The following is a 6,000-nucleotide window of genomic DNA, read 5'->3' on the forward strand; positions in this document are numbered from 1 at the left end:
TTTGTGTCTGTTATGCCATTTTCTCTCGGTATTCGAGCAACATATCCTACTCATTGGTTCTGTGAGCAAACTGTATGTGTGTGTTCTGAAACGGGGCACGTACCAGGAGCCACATGACCTATGAGCATGATCTTTTCCCCCATTAGCTGCCTTCTACAATTTACGTTCACCTGAAATTTAAAAAAAAAAGTACATAAGGTGCTGTACAAAACAACATATGCTCTTGTTTGATTATGCCTATAAGACATATGTTGTCAACCAGACATCTTTTTCATATATTCAAGACATATTCAAGAAATTATGGACAACAATGACAAATACGTCATAATGATGCAGTTGCAAATCCAGAAAAACATTTCAGGAGGTGTTTTATGAGGCCCCTACATCAGGTGGAGGAGTCCCCCTCGTTCATTTTTGGGGGGCACTACATTAGTGGTTATGCCGCTGCACTGATGTCACAATGTTGTAAGCATGTGTCATCCTGGGCATTCGGAATTACTCAGCTACAATATGTAAATTCAGAATCAGTATTCAGAAGTTACCTGCAGGCTTCATGGTGAAACGTGTGTGCGCAAAACACTTCCGCTGTGGTGGGCGTCGTCGTTGGTTTAATGGATATGCTTTAGCAACGATGCCGCGGCCTTTTCGAACTGAAAAAACAAGAAAAGCCAAAAATGCGCTACCTTCCTAGCAACTTTAAGACAGTCTCCGAATTTACGAACCAAAATTATTTAAAAATATGCACATTTTAAAATATGTTTTACGAAAATGACTTTTTCAAAACTGAGCACTACGGCTATCTATATTCTACCACCATCCAACTACTTCAGCCGCACCAACAACGAACACGAAAATTGATAGAAATGCGAAACGAAATCCTGATACTTTACAGGCTTTTTTTGTGTATTACGAACGCAATTAATAAACGTACGGCAAACAACACAAACATTTGGCAGACAAAAAAGCTAAAAGTATACGAAACAACATAGCAGACGACACATAAGCGGCCGTTTTGAAACGCGAACTTGCGAAACGAGTGGAAAAATGAACCTCTTCATGCTAGGCCGTGTGCTCACGGACACCGACACAACTGTATCGTGGATCCACTCCAAAGATCTCCTACCCAACAACATGAACTGCCCCCGCTGCGGACGTGAACTAAGCGCGAAACCGTCGCAGCGCACATTCGGACAATTCCAATGTCGGCACGGCCATACCAAGTTCCGCAGTCTGTAACTGTGGGAACATGGTTCGTGAACGTGAGACTCGCACCAGAACAAGTCCTGATTCTTCTTCTCTGAAAAAAAAAAGACTTTTCAACAGGCCCTCAACGAGGCCTCCATATTTCCGGAGGTAAGTGTATCATCAGCTACCGTTGCAGACTGGTACTCGTACTGGCGAGAAGTCTGCATGGACTCGCTGGCCAATGCGCAAACTCAAAAAATCGGCGGCCCTGGCCACGTTGTGGAAATCGACGAATGTAAAATTGGTCGCCGCAAATACCAACGTGGCCGTATCGTCGAAGGGACATGCATATTGGGGCTGATTGACGTCGACACTAAACAACTGTGCCTGGAAATATGCCCGCAAAACAAGAGAGACAAGGAGACACTCCTTGCCCTCATTGACAAGCACGTCGAAAGGGGCACAACCCTTTACACTGACTGCTGGAAGGGGTACGCCGGTCTGTCAGCAGAAGGTTTCCAGCACATGACGGTCAACCACACCTACAACTTTGTTGACCCAGACACCGGCGTGACTACCGACCACATTGAATCTCAGTGGAGACCACTACGGCATAGGTTGGCCAGAGGTGGTGTGACAAGTGAAAACATGGCACACCACCTCAGTGAGTGCCTTTAGAGGACTGACTGTAGCAACAAAAATGAGCAGCCTTTCGGAAGGCTGCTAAACGACATCAAGAGTCTCTACAGTCCTCAACAGGGCTTTCCATGGACCTGCATGTATATATTTATAAATATGTTTCAACTACAACGACCCTCTTCGGCAACACATATACTCATTCCTATTTAATGCATACTCTAACTGTATACCTACTCTACATTGACCATTCCGCTGCATGTGGAATAGCACGCATTATCCTGGCCTAACCTAACCTCAGCGACTCCAGATGCACAGTCTACGTTAGCCCCCTCGACACATGGAATACGTATTCACTTGGCCTAACCTAACCTCAGTCACGTCGCATGCACAGTCTACGTCAGCCCCTCGACACATGGAATACGTATTCACCTGGCCTAACCTAACCTCAGTCACGTCGGATGCACAGTCTACGTCAGCCCCTCGACACATGGGATACGTATTCACCTGGCCTAACCTAACCTCAGTCACGTCGGATGCACAGTCTACATCAGCCTCCTCGACACATGGAATACGTATTCACTTGGCCTAACCTAACCTCAGTCACGTCGGATGCACAGTCGACGTCAGCCCCTCGACACATGGAATACGTATTCACCTGGCCTAACCTAACCTCAGTCACGTCGGATGCACAGTCTACGTCAGCCCCCTCGACACGTGGAATACGTATTCACTTGGCCTAACCTAACCTCAGTCACGTCGGATGCACAGTCTACGTCAGCCCCTGGACACATGGAGTACGTATTCACCGGGCCTAACCTAACCTCAGTCACGTCGGATGCACAGCCTACGTCAGCTCCTCGAGACATGGAATACGTATTCACTTGGCCTAACCTAACCTCAGTCACGCCGGATGCTCATTCTACATGGACCCACTCTTCGACATGTGCAATACGTAATCACCTAACCTAACCTAACCTCAGCCACGCCGGATGCTCATTCTACATGGACCCACTCTTCGACATGTGCAATACGTAATCACCTAACCTAACCTAACCTAACCTCAGTCCAGACTTGTACGTAACGGGTAACGGGTAATTGCGTTACTAGTAATCAATTACTTTTTTGAGTAATTTGTAACGTAATCGATTACTTTTGGGGCCCAGTAATTTTTTGAGTAATTCAATTACAACTTTCAGTAATCAATTACCAAGTAATCGATTACTTGGAAACTGAAGAATCCACATTGTTCGGGACGACGCACACACACATATATAGGATGATTCACCGCCGCGAGAAGACAAAACCAACTGCCCTCTGCAAGTTCGGTGCAAGGTAGCTGTCTTATCTCTAGGGCTTTTCCCGCAACAATTACTTACCCGAGTACCCCGAGGTCAATTGCCACAGTGTTCCGCACGTGTAGTGTATTTTTGAGTCCACTGTCCTCTCCTCATTCATGTGTACTATCTATCCGTAACCCGGCCTGTATGCAGTAAGTTGGACTGTAGGTTGTACCGTGAACCTGATGAGTCATTTGTGGGAGTTCCAGTTGGGACTCTTTTCACAGAACTCTCAAAACTCTCAACCTCTCGACACATTTTTCACAGAACTCTCGACCCCGATAACCCTTTTTTTTTGTGGATATCTTTTTTCTATATTTTTTTATATCGTTTTCTCAGATATCGAAAGTAATTGGCAAAGTAACGCGTTACTTTTCAAGGCGTTACTTCATTACTTTTCCGGCAAGTAATTTGTAACGGTAAAAAATTACTTTTTCGTACAAGGTAACGGTAACGGTAATCAATTACTTTTTTTTAATAACGTGTACAAGTCTGCCTCAGTCACGCCGGATGCTCATTCTACATGGACCCACTCTTCGACATGTGCAATACGTAATCACCTAACCTAACCTAACCTCAGTCACGCCGGATGCTCATTCTACATGGACCCACTTTTCGACATGTGCAATACATAATCACCTAACCTAACCTCAGTCATGCCAGATGCTCATTCTACATGGACCCACTCTTCGACATGTGCAATACGTAATCATCTAACCTAACCTAACCTCAGTCACGCCGAATGCTCATTCTACATGGACCCACTCTTCGACATGTGCAATACATAATCACTTAACCTAACCTCAGTCATGCCGGATGCTTATTCTACATGGACCCACTCTTCGACATCAGTACCTAACCTGGGAAAAGATGCACTCTCGCCACACCCAGGTGTTGCTTTTTGCTTGAATTTGTAGCATTTATTGCAATCTTCCAACATAAAAAGTTCCATTAAACAAAAACGACGCAACCCTACCTTACCTAAAACGCTTATCGTACGACTACATCCGATAGGGGACGATTATTAACCTCTCCGTACTCAATACGCGTCTCATGCGACTATATCGGATAGCAGACGACTATGCGACACATAGCCGATCGCCGACCACTCGCCCGTATGCACTCGTATCGTCTGGCAACAATGACAACGTGCCAAAATCGCCAAACGCTAATTCCACACCTATGCGTCTGCCGCGGCATCGTTACTAAAGTACAGCCGGTTTAATCATACACGCAAGACAATTGCGGGCACATGGAACGCGGAGCAGTGGCAGCAACCTGAAAACCATACATTTTCTCGTTACATATGAGTAATCAAAAACGGACCGCTATACCTTCCCACATATTTGGTTTTGTCGTTTGTAGGAAGCGCTAGTAGGGGCACAGCACTTGGTTGGTCACATGTAAGCCACAACGCGAGAGGTGCCGATATCCCGATTAAGCGATAAAAAAAAAGTCTAGAACCATGCACACTTCTCCAAGCAAATACATCAGCATCGCCAGACAACATACCCATATGTATTCATGTACAGTGTAATGTGAAATTATGTGTAGGAATGAAAACAGATGCCAACATACCTGCGATCCGGTGTCTCATAAGTTTACTTCGGTTTTCTGGTAGCTGCCATGGAGTGCAACACACCAGTTGCATTTCGCCATTCACATTTCGCAAGCGTCATGCAATCCCACGTGACTTCCTTTTGATCAGTAAAAATCACACCCGTCATGGACATATCTCTGCGCTAATCACGTTTTGCATGCTATAGAAGGAGAGGGGATCAATACGCTTCATTTTGTGTTTTGATATCTTGTTGTTTTGCTACTCTCACCTCGGATGGTGTCTGGCAACGTTGGGTGGTAGTAAGTGGTAACTCGTTTCTTGTGCGAGCGTGCGGTCTAAGATGTGTTTTGCTATTTTTGGAGCTATAATCTGCAAATTAGGGGACTTTCGCGTGTTCTTTATTTTCCGTCGTTGTCGTTCGAGCAGCGCCTGTTGTTCCGGCAGAAATTTAGTTGAATGCATCGTCACAGTCCCAACGTATATCGCGCAGTGTTCACCAAGGCCAATGTGAGAGGGAGAAAGAGCACACTATCGCCTCTCGCGTCCTGGAAAAAGATTAAAAAGAAACAGAACATGCAACCCAAGATAAGCCCAGTTCCGATAGAGTCACCCGATACATTTGTTTTTGTTTTGTTTCCGCAAGTTAAAGCTCATCTTCGACGCATGAGGCGGCACTGTGCTCCTTCCCCCTCTCACGTTGGGGATGAAGGAAATACGCGTCTGCAAAGATGCGCAATGAACAAAATAAAGAAAAAAATGGCGTTCCTTCACTAATTTTTTGCGGGCGATCTATGGTACGGATTTTTGTTCTGAAAACGGCTACGATATCATGTGACCGAAAGGAACAGATGTTCTCATTGGGACAACTTTGTAGCTTTTATAATTAACAAGTTAGTTAATGAAAATTAATTAAGACATTGCCTTTGGACTTTGTTAATGCCCTCCTTGGGAGTGCCCTTCAGCATATGCTATATTGCAATTGATTTCATATTGGAAAAAGTGTTATATATATTTTTAAAAAATCTGTATACACTTAACTGGGACACCCTGTATATATATATATATATATAGAGAGAGACTCATGGAACGATGCGACAGCACCAGAGGACACGTGTTGCGCCGTGTGTGCGGGTCGTCAGCTCTAGGTAGCAGCGCATCTTTCGGAATTGGCAAACCAGGGGTCGCTCAGCGAGCGGTATACACCTGGGAGGGTGACTGGGCACTCCTCAATGCCGCAGTGCAAGCCAGTGAATTATAATGAGGGAAAAAAGCCATTAA

This window comes from Ornithodoros turicata, chromosome 5 (genome assembly GCF_037126465.1).
Source record: "Ornithodoros turicata isolate Travis chromosome 5, ASM3712646v1, whole genome shotgun sequence".
Classification (NCBI taxonomy): Eukaryota; Metazoa; Arthropoda; class Arachnida; order Ixodida; family Argasidae; genus Ornithodoros; species Ornithodoros turicata.